The sequence below is a fragment of the Microcaecilia unicolor genome, chromosome 9 (assembly GCF_901765095.1).
Source record: "Microcaecilia unicolor chromosome 9, aMicUni1.1, whole genome shotgun sequence".
Taxonomy (NCBI): Eukaryota; Metazoa; Chordata; class Amphibia; order Gymnophiona; family Siphonopidae; genus Microcaecilia; species Microcaecilia unicolor.
Genome location: NC_044039.1, coordinates 71,461,218 through 71,480,052, shown reverse-complemented (window position 1 = coordinate 71,480,052; position 18,835 = coordinate 71,461,218). Strand labels below are relative to the sequence as shown.

The 18,835-nt window shown below is 49.2% G+C and overlaps 1 protein-coding gene across 1 annotated transcript in view; it reads right to left on the bottom strand.

The window, feature by feature from the left end:
* The window catches only part of RIBC2 (RIB43A domain with coiled-coils 2), a 161,848-nt gene that overhangs the window by 26,766 nt on the left and 116,247 nt on the right, over nt 1-18,835 (bottom strand). The window lies entirely within an intron of this gene.

The window sequence follows — 18,835 nt, the reverse complement described above, 5'->3', positions numbered from 1 at the left end:
TGATTATTCTGCTATTATTTATAGGATAAAATACCTATATCCGGTATTACGTAACACCAATATATCACAGATAGCGAATGATACATACCTGTAGCAGGTGTTCTCCGAGGATAGCAGGCTGATTGTTCTCATGACTGGGTTGACGTCCACGGCAGCCCCCATCAACCGGAACAAAACTTCGCGGTCGGTCCCGCACGCAGGGCACGCCCACCGCACATGCGCGGCCGTCTTCCCGCCCGTACGCGACCGTTCCCGCTCAGTTACATAAGTACATAAGTAGTGCCATACTGGGAAAGACCAAAGGTCCATCTAGCCCAGCATCCTGTCACCGACAGTGGCCAATCCAGGTCAAGGGCACCTGGCACGCTCCCCAAACGTAAAAACATTCCAGACAAGTTATACCTAAAAATGCGGGATTTTTCCAAGTCCATTTAATAGCGGTCTATGGACTTGACCTTTAGGAATCTATCTAACCCCTTTTTAAACTCCGTCAAGCTAACCGCCCGTACCACGTTCTCCGGCAACGAATTCCAGAGTCTAATTACACGTTGGGTGAAGAAAAATTTTCTCCGATTCGTTTTAAATTTACCACACTGTAGCTTCAACTCATGCCCTCTAGTCCTAGTATTTTTGGATAGCGTGAACAGTCGCTTCACATCCACCCGATCCATTCCACTCATTATTTTATACACTTCTATCATATCTCCCCTCAGCCGTCTCTTCTCCAAGCTAAAAAGCCCTAGCCTTCTCAGCCTCTCTTCATAGGAAAGTCGTCCCATCCCCACTATCATTTTCGTCGCCCTTCGCTGTACCTTTTCCAATTCTACTATATCTTTTTTGAGATACGGAGACCAGTACTGAACACAATACTCCAGGTGCGGTCGCACCATGGAGCGATACAACGGCATTATAACATCCGCACACCTGGACTCCATACCCTTCCTAATAACACCCAACATTCTATTCGCTTTCCTAGCCGCAGCAGCACACTGAGCAGAAGGTTTCAGCGTATCATCGATGACGACACCCAGATCCCTTTCTTGATCCGTAACTCCTAACGCGGAACCTTGCAAGACGTAGCTATAATTCGGGTTCCTCTTACCCACATGCATCACTTTGCACTTGTCAACATTGAACTTCATCTGCCACTTGCACGCCCAATCTCCCAGTCTCGCAAGGTCCTCCTGTAATCGTTCACATTCCTCCTGCGACTTGACGACCCTGAATAATTTTGTGTCATCGGCGAATTTAATTACCTCACTAGTTATTCCCATCTCTAGGTCATTTATAAATACATTAAAAAGCAACGGACCCAGCACAGACCCCTGCGGGACCCCACTAACTACCCTCCTCCACTGAGTTGAATGACAAGCAAAGGAATGAGGAAAAACTGCAACTCCAAAGGGGAGGAGGGAGGGTAGGTGAGAACAATCAGCCTGCTGTCCTCGGAGAACACCTGCTACAGGTATGTATCATTCGCTTTCTCCGAGGACAAGCAGGCTGCTTGTTCTCACGACTGGGGTATCCCTAGCCCTCAGGTTCACTCAAAACAAGGACCCAGGTCAATTGAACCTCGCAACGGCGAGGGCATAACAGAAATTGACCTACGAAGAACAACTAACTGAGAGTGCAGCCTGAACAGAACAAATCGGATCCTGGAGGGTGGAGTTGGATTCAAACCCAAAACAGATTCTGCAGCACCGACTGCCCGAACTGACTGTCGCGTCAGGTATCCTGCTGGAGGCAGTAATGTGATGTGAATGTGTGGACAGATGACCACGTCGCAGCCTTGCAAATCTCTTCAATAGTGGCTGACTTCAAGTGGGCCACTGACGCTGCCATGGCTCTAACACTATGAGCCGTGACATGACCCTCAAGAGCCAGCCCAGCCTGGGCGTAAGTGAAGGAAATGCAATCTGCTAGCCAAATGGAGATGGTGCGTTTCCCGACAGCGACCCCTTTCCTATTGGGGTCGAAAGAAACAAACAATTGGGCGGACTGTCTGTGGGGCTGTGTCCGCTCCAGATAGAAGGCCAACGCTCGCTTGCAGTCCAATGTGTGCAACTGACGTTCAGCAGGGCGGGTATGTGGTCTGGGAAAGAATGTTGGCAAGACAATTGACTGGTTAAGATGGAACTCCGACACCACCTTTGGCAGGAACTTAGGGTGAGTGCGGAGTACTACTCTGTTATGATGAAATTTAGTATACGGAGCATGAGCTACCAGGGCCTGCAGCTCACTGACTCTGCGAGCTGAAGTAACTGCCACCAAGAAAATGACCTTCCAGGTCAAGTACTTCAGATGGCAGGAATTCAGTGGCTCAAAAGGAGGTTTCATCAGCTGGGTGAGGACGACACTGAGATCCCACGACACTGCAGGAGGCTTGACAGGGGGCCTTGACAAAAGCAAGCCTCTCATAAATCGAACGACTAAAGGCACTCCAGAGATGGCTTTACCCTCTACACGATGATGGTAAGCACTAATCGCACTAAGGTGATTCCTTACTGAGTTGGTCTTGAGACCAGACTCTGATAAGTGCAGAAGGTATTCAAGCAGGTTCTGTGCAGGGCAAGAACGAGGTTCTAGGGCCTTGCTCTCACACCAGACGACAAACCTCCTCCACTTGAAAAAGTAACTCTTCTAAGTGGAATCCCTTCTAGAGGCAAGCAAGACCCGGGAGACACCCTCAGACAAACCCAACGAAGCAAAATCTACGCCCTCAACATCCAGGCCGTGAGAGCCAGAGACTGAAGGTTGGGGTGCAGAAGCGCTCCGTCGTTCTGCGAAATGAGAGTCGGAAAACACTCCAATCTCCACGGTTCTTCGGAGGACAACTCCAGACGTAGAGGGAACCAGATCTGACGGGGCCAAAAAGGAGATATCAGAATCATGGTGCTGTGGTCTTGCTTGAGCTTCACTAAGGTCTTCCCCACCAAAGGTATGGGAGGATAAGCATACAGGAGGCCGGTCCCCTAATGGAGGAGAAAGGCATCTGACGCTAGTCTGCCGTGTGCCTGTAGTCTGGAACAGAACAGAGGCAGCTTGTGGTTGGGTCTGAGAGGCGAAAAGGTCCACCGAGGGAGTGCCCCACTCTCGGAAGATCTTGCGTACCACTCTGGAATGGAGCGACCACTCGTGCGGTTGCATGACTCTGCTCAGTCTGTCGGCCAGACTGTTGTTTACGCCTGCCAGGTATGTGGCTTGGAGAAGCATGCCGAACTGGCAGGCCCAACGCCACATCCCGACGGCTTCCTGACACAGGGGGCGAGATCCAGTGCCCCCCTGCTTGTTGATGTAATACATTGCAACCTGATTGTCTGTCCGAATTTGGATAATTTGATAGGACAGCCGATCTCTGAAGGCCTTCAGTGCGTTCCAGACCGCTCGGAGCTCCAGGAGGTTGATCTGAAGATCTTGTTCCTGGAGGGACCACAGTCCCTGGGTGTGAAGCCCATCGACATGAGCTCCCCATCCCAGGCGAGATGCATCCGTCGTCAGCACCTTCGTGGGCTGCGGAATTTGGAATGGAAGTCCCAGGGTCAAATTGGTCCGAAGTGTCCACCAGTGCAGCGAATTGCGACAACTGGGGGACAGGTGGATGATATCTTCTAGATTCCTGGTGGCTTGGCACCACCGGGAAGCTAGGGTCCATTGAGCAGATCTCATGTGAAGACGAGCCATGGGAGTCACATGAACTGTAGAGGCCATATGACCCAGGAGTCTCAACATCTGCCGAGCTGTGACCTGCTGAGACGCTCTGGCCTGGGAAGTGAGGGACAGGAGGTTGTAGGCCCTCGCTTCAGGAAGAAAGGCCTGAGCCATCCGTGAATTCAGCAGAGCTCCTATGAATTCCAGAGATTGGACTGGCTGGAGATGGGACTTTGGGTAATTTATCACAAACCCCAGCAGCTCCAGGAGGTGAATAGTGCACTGCATGGACCGGAGAGCCCCTGCCTCTGAGGTGTTCTTGACCAGCCAATCGTTGAGATACGGGAACACGTGCACTCCCAGCTTGCGTAGATACGCCGCAACCATCACGAGACACGTCGTGAACACCCGTGGTGCAGAGGCGAGCCCAAAGGGCAGCACACAATACTGAAAATGCCGTGTCCCCAGACGGAACCTGAGATACTGTCTGTGAGCTGGCAGTATCGGGATGTGAGTATAAGCGTCCTTTAAATCCAGGGAACATAGCCAATCGTCTTTCTGAATCATTGGTAGAAGGGTGCCCAAGGAAAGCATCCTGAACTTTTCTTTGACCAGGTATTTGTTCAGGCCTCTCAGGTCTAGGATGGGACGCATCCCCCCTGTTTTCTTTTCCACAAGGAAGTACCTGGAATAGAATCCCTGCCGTTCCTGCCCGGGTGGTACGGGCTTGACCGCATTGGCACTGAGAAGGGCGGAGAGTTCCTCTGCAAGTACCTGCTTGTGATGGGAGCTGAAGGATTGGGCTCCCGGCGGGCAATTTGGTGGAGTGGAGGCCAATTTCAGGGTGTATCCGCACCGGACTATTTGGAGAACCCACTGGTCGGAGGTTATCAGAGGCCACCTTTGGTGAAAAGCTTTCAACCTCCCACCCGACCGGCTATGTTCCCATGGATCCAGTCAAAAACCCGTCCCCGGCTTTTGCTGTGGAGGCGCCGGGGGCTGCTTAGGCGCACGCTGTTGACGGGAACGAGCGCGCTGGGACTGTCCCTGTGCCTGAGGAGGCCTTCGGGCCAGCTGGGAGTACCTATGCTTGTTGTAGGCGTAGGGCGCAGCCTGCCTGGCCCGGGAAAAACGTCCACCTGTTGAGGTGGATGCTGAAGGCGCCCGGTGGGAGAGCTTGTCGAGAGCGGTTTCCCGCTGGTGCAGTTGGTCCACCAACTGCTTGACCTTCTCACCAAAGATGTTATCCCCCCGGCAAGGGACATCCGCCAATCTTTGCTGGGTGCGGTTGTCCAGGTCAGAGGTACGCAGCCAGGAGAGTCTGCGCATCACTATACCTTGGGCCGCATCACAGGTGTCATAGATACCCCTGGACAGGAATTTTCTGCACGCCTTCAGCTGCCTGACCACCTCCTGAAAAGGCTTGGACTGCTCCGGATGGAGCTTGTCGACCAGGTCCGCCAGTTGCTTCACATTGTTCCGCATGTGAATGCTCGTGTAGAGTTGGTATGACTGGATGCGGGTCACGAGCATGGAAGATTGGTAGGCCTTCCTCCCAAACGAGTCCAGAGTGCAAGACTCCCGCCCCGGGGGCGCCGAGGCGGTATCCCTCGAACGTGCTCTCTTGAGAGCAGAGTCCACGACCGCCGAGTTATGAGGCAATTGGGGCCGCATCAACTCTGGGTCAGAGTGGATCCTGTATTGGGACTCCGCTTTCTTGGGGATGGTGGGATTAGATAATGGCTTCAGCCAGTTCCGAAGCAGTGTCTCTTTGAGGACATTGTGCAATGGCACCGTGGAAGACTCTCTAGGTGGTGATGGATAGTCGAGGACCTCGAGCATCTCAGCCCTCGGCTCATCCACAGAGACCACGGGGAAGAAAATGCAAATAGACATGTCCCTGACGAAGGAGGCAAAGGAGAGGCTCTCAGGTGGTGAGAGCTTCCTCTCCGGTGAAGGAGTGGGGTCGGAGGGAAGGCCCTCAGACTCCTCTGAGGAGAAATATCTGGGGTCCTCCTCCTCCCCCCACGAGGCTTCTTCCTCGGTGTCGGACATGAGCTCTTGCAGCTCTGACCTAAACCGGGCCCGTCTCGACTGCGAGGAACCACGTCCTTGATGATGGCGTCGAGCGGTGGACTCCCGCGTTGGCGGGGACGAAGCTCCCTTCATCGACGTCGACGGGGATTCCACCTGCGTGGCGGTCGACACCGGTGCCGCAAGCGGCGTCGGTGTCAGAGGCCTCAGCATCGGGCTGGAGCACACCGGCGCCTCCATCAACGGCGGCAAAGCCTGGCGCATCAGCCCTTCCATAATCCCAGGAAGGATGACTCGGAGGCACTCGTCAAAGTCCGCTGCCGGGAAAGGCAGGGGGGCCAGTGCGGGTGTCGGTGCCGGAAGCTGCTCGGGTCCAGGAGACGGTACCGAAGCACCCATGGACTGACACAGCGACACCTCTTCGACCGAGGGGGAACGCTCCTCTCGGCACTGCCGCTTCCTCGGTGTCGAATCATCTCTGGAGGCCCCAGAGCTGGTGGTCCCATGCGCCGTGGGCGACCAATGCCGGTGCTTTTTTGGATTCTTACGGTGCCCGTCATCGGGTGGCAGAGATGAAGAGGAGGTAGAACCCCCCCGGCCTCGAGAAATCGGGTCTGACAGGGTTTGGTCTCGATGGCCCTGGGTAGAGGGAGTGGCCGGGGCCGATTGCCCGTGCGGCCGCTCACCCCTGCCGTCGCCGGCAGACCGGCGGGCCAACGGTACCTGTACTCCTGGGGTCGGTGCCGATTTCGTCGACATCGGTACCGGTATCAAAGATCCGGCCGTCGACACCGATGCCGTCGACGTCGAGGGGCCGGCGCAAGTTCCAAAAAGATGGTCCCGTAGAACTTGCCTCGCCACCTGTGTCCGCTTCCGCAAGCCGACACACAAGGTGCACGTCTTGGTATTATGCTCCGGCCCAAGGCACTGGAGGCACCAAGCGTGGGTATCGGTTTGCGAGATCTGCCAGCCTCACCGACCACACTTCTTGAATCCACTCGGGACCTTCGAGGACATCGACGGAAAAATCGCGTCGGCGAAATCAAAGTCGTCTATGGTGGTGGTGAAAAGCACACCCAGAAAGAAAACGACCGTGTGGCCACAAGGCCGCAACGAGGCGCCCCCGCTAAAGACGACGAGGGTACAAACTTTTTTTTTTTAGGGAAAAAACGAAGCGCGAACGCGCACAAAGAGAAAAACGTTGAAAAAAAACTCGGGTTTCAGGGGCTGACAGAGAGAGAGACAATAGCACGTCTCTCTCCAACGCGGAATCGAAAAAAACTGAGCGGGAACGGTCGCACACGGGCGGGAAGACGGCCGCGCATGCGCGGTGGGCGTGTCCTGCGTGTGGGACTGCCCGCGAAGTTTTGTTCTGGTTGGTGGGGGCTGCCGTGGACGTCAACCCAGTCGTGAGAACAAGCAGCCTGCTTGTCCTCGGAGAAAATAGAATACACAAAATCAGCTGTACACTATAAGGTCAGTAAAAAATGTATTCGTTTATTCAAATATTATTTTTGATTTTGTCCTTAATTTGGCATTTTAAATAATAATGTTTTTTAGGCCAATAGTGTATGCATACATAATTCTTTAAGAATATTTTTATGTGAGCATGAAACCAGCATGTAGATCTATAATGATTTCTAATACTCATACATTTTTTTATGTTCATTTGTTAACCTTATTTGAGTACATTATATTTATAAGCTATATACCATAGACACAGACGAATATACAAAATATTTCTCTTTTAAATACGTTTATAAATGTGTTTATACGTTTTTAATTTTAAATTACAAAAATTAATTACAACACCATTTTATGAAATAGTTTTTATACCTGTCCAATGGTTTATTATTTATTTTGTATACATTTTTTAATAGGTTTTGCTTGTGTGTCTAAAGTATATATTATTTTAAAGAGTTTATTTGTATACTTTATATTAAAATACATATATGATGTTTATTTCTCCTTTTTTATATATGTAATATTTCTTTGTGAAATATTTTTTATGGTTCAACAATTTTTATTGATGACATATTTCAAAACAAGTATACAATTCCACTATATCACATACAGAAGCATTGTATCACAAACATCGTCAATATACAACCATGCTGATTGTCATCTAAATTAATATTTTAGCCCCTCCCCACAACATCTTGTTTGTTGTATTCATCAAATGTTCCCGTTCCTCTTCTCCTCCCTCCCCCCACCCTCTCTCCTTCCCCTAGGAACAGTGTGTATTTTGAACAATTCAGTCAACTACAACAATTTAACAAACATAACTATATAGGAGTATGTATATTCAGCTCACACTTATCTTCAGATTTCCAGCTCCCACTCCACCTCATCGGTCGCCCACCAACTGGGCAGTATTGAGCCTTCTGCGGGCTCAAGGTTACGCTGGAAGCAAGATGAATATATACTTACAACTCCCATCAATGTCTCTAGCTTATAATATGTCCAGTATGTTTTCCATTGAACATCCTTTGTCTTTCCCCTTATTCCCTTTCCCTCCCTCCCGTTTCCACCCAATCGCCATATCCTCGCATCCATTTTGTTTGACATTAAACCCCAAATCACTACTATCTAAGACACAACACCCAAACTACAAAAAAAAAAAAAAAAATGAATGGGAGGGGGGGGGGGGGGGGGGGGGTGGAACCTTTGTCTTCCTGGAGTGTCCTCTTTTGAATCCTACATTTCTATCCCACATTTAACAGCAAACTTCTTGCTCTATGTGGCAGAGAATCCACGTATGTTCCCCATACTTCATGAAATTGCTTCAACCTCTTGGGTATGTGTCTGGCATATCTATGTTCAAAAACCATTAAGGCATGGAATTTATTTCTCCACACCCAATAGGATGGGGCCTCATCTCCCACCCATACTCCTAAGATCACCTTCTTCCCTAGCACTCCTGCTTTCCTCATTAATAGCGTGTATGCTTTGTTCTCTAAATGATAGTCTTCATAGCAATCTAGCAATATGGCCCTTGGTGAAAATCTAACCACACACCCAGTTAACTGTGTTAAGTACCCAAATATCTTTTTCCAAAAAATTTTTGTTTGAGAGCATTCCCATAGGGAGTGAAGCAAAGAGTTAGTCTCTTTTTTACATTTTTGACATATAGGTGAATCTATTGCTCCTATTTTAAACAATCTCTCCTGCGTAAAGTAGGCCCTATGTACAATACGAAATTGACATTCCCTCAGGGTTGCATTAGTCGAAATCTCTGGGATTCTCTTTATTAATTTCAAGGGTTCCAATCTCCCTGCTACTTCTGGAGTCCATCTAGCGACAAGGTCCCCAAATGTCCTTTCTCCAGCCTCCCTTTGTATTGCCCTATGCAACCCTGATATTGAAAGTTCCCCGTCTTGAAATATGTCGAAGAACCCCCTTAATTTTAGTCCCAGAGATGGGATCAAGGCCCCTCCCTCCATAGTCCTTATGTAATGCCTTAATTGCAAGTATGCCATCAAATCTTTATGTTCTACTTTTCCCGTTTCCAATAGAACACCCCATTTATATAATTTTCCTTCCTCATCTATCACATGTTGTACCAAAGTGATGCCTCTTACTGCCCATCTAGCAAAGCTGCTATTGTCCCTTCCCGGTATGAAATTTACATTTCCCCTTATCGGGAGTTGATCTGATATATCTGCTCGTCCCCCCAACAACATTGTCAAAAATTTCCATGTCTCTCTCATTGCTCTAAGTAGTCTACTCTGTCGTAGTCTATTTGGCACGGATATTTGTGGGCAATGTAATAATGAGTTGAAGTGCCATGGGGAGTAATATGCCGCCTCAAATTCCCTGGGCGTGTACTTTTCTTCCCCCAAGATCCAGTCCCCTAGGTGGCGAAGTAGGCATGCGTAGTTATATAGGGATAGATCTGGAATGCCCATTCCACCATATTTCCACGTTCCTACCAGATATTTAAATTGCATGCGTGGTTTTTTACCCGCCCAACAGAACCGCGAGATCAACCTCTGAAATTTCTTCAAATCTTTCTTCAGTATTTTAAAGGGTAACAATTGTATAATATATAGCCATTTCGGAAACAACACCATATTGAACAACTGAACTCTGCCATGTAATGAAATAGGTAGTTGTTGCCAAGATGTCAAAGTCCTTCTGCAATGCTCCAATAGGGTATCTATATTTATTCTATATAAATTCCAAGTGCATCTCGATAATTGAATTCCCAAATATCTAAACGAGTTGTATTCCCACTTTACTGGAAAAGATCCTAACCAGTTCGCTTTCATGGCATGTTCCGTGGGCATGGCTATAGATTTATCTAGGTTCAATGTAAACCCCGAGTATTCGCCATATTCTTTGAAACACTCCATCAGCGCCGGAAAGGACACCCAGGGGTCCACCAGATGTACTAGCAAGTCATCTGCGAATGCAGAGACTTTAAACATCTGTTTCCTTATCTCCACCCCTTTGATTTCTACATTATTCATAATTTCTCTAATCAGGGGGTCCATTGTTAATATAAAAAGCATAGGCGAGAGGAGACATCCCTGTCTAGTCCCCCGGTGTATGTTAAATTCAGATGATAGCAGCCCATTCACCTGAACCCTAGCTGTAGGGGATCTGTATAGCACTCTCAGGGCATCTAAGAAAAATCCTGAAAAGCCATATCTCTTAAGTACTGTAAACATAAATTTCCAATGCACACGGTCAAACGCTTTTTCAGCGTCAAAGCTGACCAACAAAGATGGCTGTTTTGTTACTTCTACATGTTCCATGGACAGCATTACTTGCCTCATATTATGCGCTACCGTGCGTCCCGCCACAAATCCCACTTGCTGTTCTAGAATTAGTTTAGGCAGCACTCTGGCCATTCTATTGGCCAGAATCTTCGCATATAATTTCATTTCAACATTTAACAGCGAGATTGGCCTATACGATGATGGTTTTTTTGGATCTCTCCCTGATTTCAGTAACAATACTATCTGGGCCACTTGAAGTGATTGCGGTGTATTACCGTCTATCACAAATTGCTTAAAGTATGCTTGCAATGTCTGCATAATCCGGGGAGAGAGCAACTTATAGAATTCTGCTCTAAAACCGTCTGGCCCTGGTGCCTTGTATAATGCACTTTGTTTAACAGCCAGTTCTACTTCTTCTATGGTAATACCTTCATTCAATTTGCCTACTTCCCTCTCTCCCAACTCTGGCAGAGTTAAATTATCCAAATACATATTTCCATCCATGGGTTCCTCCTGGGTCCTACCATACAAGTGTTGATAATATCTGCTGAATACTTCAGCTATTTCTTTATCAGTTCTCACCAATTCCCCGTTTGTCTTTTCTATGTGAGTAATAGTCCTTGATCCTCCTGCCTGCCTTATCAACCTTGACATAAGCTTGCCTGCCTTATTACCATGTAAAAACAGCTGATATTGATAGTATTTGACGGATTTCATTGTCCTTTCATGGAGAAGCTCATTCAAGCTAGTCTGTAGTGTCAGTAATAGAGCACGATTCCCGGGGGTGGGATATCTCCCATATTGAATTCTAGTAGCCCTCACCTGTTTCTCTAAACGTATAATTTCCTTATCTCGCATCTTCTTTTGGAAAGTACAGTATGCTATTGTCTCCCCTCTCAATACCGCTTTTGCTGCTTCCCAATATAGTATCGGTTGTTGTTTATATTCTTCATTATAAAATTGATACTCTTCCCATTTTTTAAAAATATGTTCTCTATAATGGGGATCTCTATATAGTTGTAATGGGAAACGCCATATGTATTGCTTATCTTTAGTCTCTCCAAATTCTAATGTGTACCAGACAAATGCATGGTCCGATATGCTGTATGGCCCAATGCCTGCCCCCCCTACTCGTGAAAACATCTCTCTAGATATCAACCAATAGTCTATTCTAGACTGTGTGCCATGTGCTCTAGATAGGTGCGTGTAGTCCCGGTCCGTTGGGTGCAAAATCCTCCATACATCTATTAGTTCTAATCTAGTGCAAAACAATGCAATGCCTTTATCTAGATTATTACTAGCCTTCAGTGGTCCCCTAGATTTATCCTGAGTGGGATCATGTACCATGTTGAAATCTCCTCCCATTATCAGTGGCACCTCCCCTAGACTAGTGATCTTACCAATTAGTCCTCGCACCCATTTTTGGTTGTATGTATTGGGCCCATAGATATTACAAAGCAACACGGACATTTTATTAAGTGATACCTGCAATATCAAATACCTGCCTTGTGGATCTTTCCACGTCTGTTGTATTACTACATCTACACCCTTCCTTATCAATATCAGTAATCCCGCCTTTTTCCCTATTGCTGGCACCTCCGCTATCTGTCCCACCCACCAACCTCAAAATTTAAGATGTTCCGCCGTCGTTAGGTGCGTCTCTTGCAAAAATGCAATATCTGCCCCATGTCTATTCAAATCCCTCATTATTTTTTTCCTTTTAATTGGTGAGGACACTCCACTAATATTCCAGGAAACAAACTTTAACAGCCTCATGTTACCTCATCCCTTGTGAGTTTGTCTCCATTCCATAATATTATGGTTGGCCTAGGGCTGTCCCAGCCATCAGCCCCCGACCTCTTCTTTCTCCATGATTTCCCTTCTCTCCTCCCCCCACCACAACAAAAAACACAAAACATTACCACATACAGCATATTAGTACGTAAAATCCTATGACTTTCTTCTCCCCTCTCCCCCCCTACCCCCCTCCCCCCTCCAACCCTGCCACTATCTGATAGAACATATTCATTTTGTATTCTCCCTCTTGCTCCCTTCCCTTGAATTCCCCTTGTTTCCTTCCCCTCCCTCCCACATCTATCCATTAGCTATAATGGACAAGGCCCGTGTGAGTGATCTCCCAGCCCCTCCCCCCCCCTCCCCCCCCCCACCTTATGTATCTAATCCCAGTCTGCCCAGCAACAGCAAAGCATGATTCATCTGCGAGTACTTTTTATCCAGGTTTCTATTCACATATCAATATTTTCATAACCATGCCATTTCAAAAGATGCGTGTCTCTCAAGTAAAAACCTCCCATCCCTCTTCCTTATCCTGTCCAGATATCACAAATATATCACCTTTCTGTCTTTTAACCCAAGGGAGCGCCTCCAACGCGCCCAGCCCCCCAGAGTCCCACAGACTTCCATGGAACCCCGAAAGGCCAGGCGCCCCAGAAGCACCTCCAATCGCGTCCTTTCTATTTAATTTTTGTGGCTTCTTTCTTCAAGTTGGGCTTCTTACCACCATTTTCGGAACATTCCGTACACACTGCTATCCTTGTGCATGTCTGTGTGAATCTCCAATAAGTGTACACAAAATCTGGTTTGCCGTTTTTTATAATCCTTCAAGCTCCGCTCTGCAGGGGTATTTATTCTTCCATATTCTTTGGTCTTATTTCAAATTCTATGCACACCCTTTATTTCCCTCCATATTATTCATCGTCCTTGTCTTATTTTATTTCTTTTTCCCGCCTCTCCGGTTTTCAATTCAAAGTTCCAGCTAGTATTTTCCAATTTCAATTAGATGCATCATGGCGGTTTGTGCTGGCTTCATTCTCTGACAATCCCTGAAGAAATGTTTTTGCAGATTCTGGGGTGTCATGAAATTGTGCCTTACCCTCCTGGAACACTTTTAGTCTGGCAGGATACATTAATGCAAATTGAATATGGCGCTTGTGTAGCTCTGTACATACCGGCGCATATGCTTTCCGCATACTTGACACTCTTGTTGAAAAATCTTGAAAACATAGCAGTTTTATTTTCATATTTCAGCGGCCCCTTTGTTCTGATAGCCCTCAAGATGTCCACCTTGTGAGCATAATTTAGGATTTTACAGATGACCACTCTGGGTCTGTCCTCTGGAGCCCTACGGGGCCCCAGTCTGTGTGCTCTTTCAATTCTAAGGGGCCCCCCATTCTGTGATAGCCTTAAAGTGTTGGTCAGCCATTCCTCCAAAAATTTACCCAAACCAGCTTCTGGGAGAGATTCGGGTAAACCCACAAGTCTCAGATTTCCCCTTCGGGATCTATTTTCCATGTCGTCTGCCTTGTCTTCTAAAACTCGCACTTTACTTTGCAGCTTCTCCGTCAACGTCTCCAGCTGCTTCATTTTATCTTCTAGGTCGGAGACTCGCTGTGTGCATGTCGTAAACTCTCCTTTAAGCGCCTCCACATTGCCGTCGACATTATCGAGCTTGGCGGATAAGGTTTGTAATTTCTTGTCTAATGTTACCTCTATGGCCTGGGTGACCTCTGCCACGATCTCGGCCACCCACGCGGAGCTGACCGAAGTCGGGCCTTCGCCACTACTCGTCGCCATCTTGGATCCGCTCTTAGCTAGCTTTTCTTTGTCTCTACGAGTCGCACGTGCGGTCATCGGCGCTGATCCGATCTCCTTTCAGGCACACCAGGTATTCTTCTAGCGTTCTCTCCGTTTTTCATGTACGGGGCATCCGCTTTTTGTTCTTTATTTTAGGTAGAATTGGCGGTCGGGACCGGGAGCCTCACCCACCGACATCTGCCTCTCTAGCACGACATCACGTGACCTCTTGTGAAATATTTTTTAATAGTAATATTTATTTTGTAGACTCCTGAGGAAGGCACTTTTTAGCGCCGAAACACAGCTGTGTCGAGTCATGTTTTTCACTGTGTAACTTGGAATAAAGGTTTGATTTACAATATACATCTTCCCCGGTTTCTTGGAGGAGCCTTCCCTTCCTACTTCCTGCCATATGCGTTTCCTTGCGTAGGATCCTAGCGTACCTCCACCTTCTTGGTGGCATTTTCCTCTCTCTCCTGGAACTTTACAGCCAGACCGTTTCATCTTTGTTAATTTCATATACCACCTCTTTTGAGCACGAGTCGAGGTGGTTAACATACAAGTATAAGTACTTGCTCTCTCCCTAATGGAATTACAGTCTAAGTAGTATATTTTAACTGGGGCAATGGAGAATTAAAGTGACTTGCCCAGGGACAGACGGAGCTACAGAAGGAATTGAACCACCTGCTGGAGATAAATATTGAATTGTTAGAGCCAAAAGGTAGAAAAGGCAAACTGTATGGAGTGGGGGGGGGGGGGGGGGGGGAGGGGAGAAAGGCCCAACACCACCAGGTATTATCCCATTAAACATCTACCTCCTGCCCCTCCAAAGGGACACCACCTTGTAGTGGTGGAGGGGCTTCCATGTTTCAATGATTCAGAGGGCTATGCTGAAGGGTTACCCATCTCAGACAGGCCTCTGAGGAGAAACCAGACAAAGAGAGTGTCCCAAACTGGAGGATCCAAGATGGCATCGAGGGAGGATGTACGATAGTTGAGTTCCCGTTTTATACCAGAATACCCGAAGAAGTAGGTGCGCTCCCCAGAGAATGGGGAAGAGAAAAGGCAAAGCCGTTGTGTTGTCCTCCTCGAACATGGTGTCGCGTTCTCGAGGGCCTCGGCATTCTATCAGGTTCTCGAGGTGGAACTGAAGTTCGTGAGCCCTTGTGCCACTGCCGAGGAGCGGCAGCGGCAGGCAAGACCACCCTGGAGCTGGGCATACGGAAGGACCGTACTGGAACTCTGGATTGGAAGTAGGCAGCTGGAACCGGCAGGACAGGATCCGCTTCACCTGCGCTTGGCCACCGTTCCGCTAGAGTTGAGCTCCAACGTGCAGGTGGCCAGCAGGACTTGCAGGACAGGGCCGGAACTGGAGAACCAGAGGACCCACCCTGGGTCTAGGAAACACGAGGAAGACTAGACTAGGAACTACACTCTGACAGTGTGCTGCTGCACAGCCACTAGCAAGACCCAGAAGACAGACCAAGGAACACAAGGCGTACAGAAGCTTAGCAGGAGCAAGGACTAGGGCAGCATACACACTAGGCAGAACGGGGATCCGGGAATACCCACAGGGTAAACCCTCTAGCTAGGTGGAGACAGGATACAGGAATAAACACCCAGGAAATACACACTAGCTAGACAGATACAGGATACAGGATACACACTCAGGATATACAAGCAGGGTAGGCACACAGGCTAGACAAGGCAGGATTCAGGGTAAAGAGAGCACACCAGGAATAACAGGCCAAGGGGCTTGGGCAGGCAGCAGAGCAAACAGAGTAACCAGGAATAACAGGCCAAGGGTCTTTGGCAGGCAGCAGAACAAACAGAGTAACCAGGAATATCAGGCCAAGGGTCTTTGGGCAGACAGGAGAACAGACAGAGTAAACCAGGAAGAACAGGCCAAGGGTCTTGGGCAGGCAGCAGAGCAAATAGAGTAAACCAGGAATACAGGCCAAGGGTCTGAAGCCACAGCTGTTCCACACACTGACTGGGGAACTCACAAAGGCTGAGGCTTCGCATACAGACAGAGAACAAACCCGGACAAAGGCTTCACCCCAACCCAGGGTAAGCAAGGGACAGAGGCTTCACCCCAACACAGGGTAAGCCTTGAGCAGAGGCTTCACCCCAACACAGGGTAAGCCAGGGACAGAGGCTTCACCCCAACCACGGGGTAAGCCAGGGACAGAGGCTTCACCCCAACACAGGGTAAGCCAGGAAGGACCCGCAGTCCACAGACACAGAAAGAAACTGGGCTGGAACCCAGAGAGAGGCTAAGCAGTAGTGCAGCAGACACTTACTAACCTGACCTGGCCTAAGAGCATAACACCATGCAAAGGCCCTGACTGCAAGCACAGCACTTCCTTATGAAGGCTCTCACTGATGAGTCACCAGCAGCAGGACAGAAGCAGGAAGTACACTGACCCCAAAGAGAGGCTTGACACACATAGGAAGTGAGCCCACAGGAAAGACAAGCAGGAGCCATCTTGGAAGCTGGAACAGAACAGATGGAAGCCATCTTGGAAACTGGCCAGGCAGGGAGGCATAGCCCACACAGGTGAGGTCTAGTGAGATAATCAGCGCAGAGACTACAGACAAGACTAGCACAAACAGACAGAAGCCAGCAGAGTTGCTGACTCCCAGAAAGAAGGTAAGGCTGAGGGTGGTCACGGCCATAGACGTGACAGTACCTCCTCCTCAAGACCCCCCTCCCGGTCCCATGAGGTTTTCAGGTGCCCAGAGGTAACTGTGGTGAAACCTCCTGATGGGTTTCAAAACCCAGATATGGATCACTGGACTGGAAGTCCCAAGGAAGTTCAAAACTGGCAGACAGGAGCAGAGCTTGTAAACCGGAGGCTCCTTCGAATCACCGCTGGGCAAACTCAGGAACTTGGATGCAGCAAGAGGAGCAAAGTTCAAAAGGAACCCTTCTCTGAGGGAACCCACAACGTCCTGGACCTCTTGGCACTTCCATGTAGTGACAGGAACAAGGTTGGAGCCAATACCCCAGCTGACATCAAAAGCTGGAATGGGGCCCAAAGTGGCATCCCAGTCTTGATAGGAACTAGAAGTCTGAACAGAAGCAGATTTGGAACTGGAACCTGGGTTGGCATCCAAAGCTGGGCCGGGATTGGGACCCGGACTAGAATCCGAAACTCAACTGCAACTAGAACTGGATTCAGGAGCTTGACTGGAACTGGAACTCAGCAAGAGGTCAGCCTCCTGACTGGCAGTGGAACTTGGGGCAAACTCAGCATCTCGGCTGGAACTGGAACTCGGAACAGACTCAGCATCTTGGCTGGAACTGGAACTCGGAGCAGGCTCGGCATCTTGGCTGGAACTGGAACGGACTCAGCATCTTGGCTGGAACTGGAACTCGGAGAAGGCTCGGCATCTTGGCTGGAACTTGGAACGGACCCAGCATCGTGGCTGAAACTGGAACTTGGAACGGACTCAGCATCGTGGCTGAAACTGGAGCTTGGAACGGACTCAGCATCTTGGCTGGAACTGGAACTCGGAGCAGGCTCGGCATCTTGGCTGGAACTGGAACTTGGAACGGACCCAGCATCGTGGCTGAAACTGGAACTTGGAGTAGACTCAGCATCGTGGCTGGAACTGGAGCTTGGAACGGACTCAGCATCTTGGCTAGAACTGGAACTCGGAGCAGGCTCAGCATCTTGGCTGGAACTGGAACAGACTCAGCATCTTGGCTGGAACTGGAGCTTGGAACGGCCTCGGCATCTTGGCTGGAACTGGAACTTGGAACAGACTCAGCATCGTGGCTGGAACTTGGAACGGACTCAGCATCTTGGCTGGAACTGGAACTCGGAGCAGGCTCAGCATCTTGCCTGGAACTGGAACTCGGAGCAGGCTCAGCATCTTGGCTGGAACTGAAACTTGGAACGGACCCAGCATCGTGGCTGGAACTGGAACTTGGAGTAGACTCAGCTGCTTGGCTGGAACTGGTGCTCTTCTGGAGGGACTGAGACGACCTTCTCAGATGTCTCCTTTCGGCGTTGGCTTCAGGAGTAGTCCGCAGGGCAGGCTCCAAGAGAAGACTGCGGCGGTACTCATAGAGCGTGATAGCAGGATCAACTGCAGAAACTGGGTTTCTCTGGACCCCAAGCCGCTGAACATGCCTTCTCTCAGCTACAGCTTCGTGGGTATTTCCCAAGGCTGGATCAGAACAAAGTCTATCACGGTACTCCTGGAGCGTCATCTTATCATTAAGGACAAAAACTGAAGAAAAGTTTATGGACTGGACGCCCAGACTGGCATCAGAAACAAACCAGGGACTAGGACCCGGGCTGGCATCCGAGTCTTGACTGGAACTGGAACTCTGGACAGGAGCTGAACTGGGACTGGGACCCGGACTGGAATCAAAGTCGTGACTGGAACTGGAACCCTGAACAGGAGTTGAACCGGGACTGGGACCCGGACTGGAATCAGTCTTGACTGGAACAGGAACTCGAGGCACCCTCTGCCTCCTGGCAGGGACAGAACTTTAACTGAGGCTTGGCAGCAAACACCCTTTGGACAGGAATCTGAGGCTCGATCTGAAGCTCCACTCGAACTGGCCTTAGAAGCTTGATTGGAGGTGCTCTCTGGACTAGAAGCGGAGGCTCCACCTGAACCACCCTTCGGACTGGCACCGGAGGCTTGGTTAGAAGCCTCCCTCGGACTGGACTCAGGGGCTTGACTGGAGGCGCCACTTGAACTGGAATCTGAGGCTCGGCCAGCAGCGCCACTCGAACAGGAATCGGAGGCTCAATTAGAAGCGTCCCTCGGACTGGACTCAGAGGCTTGACTGGGAGCGCTACCTGAACTGGAAT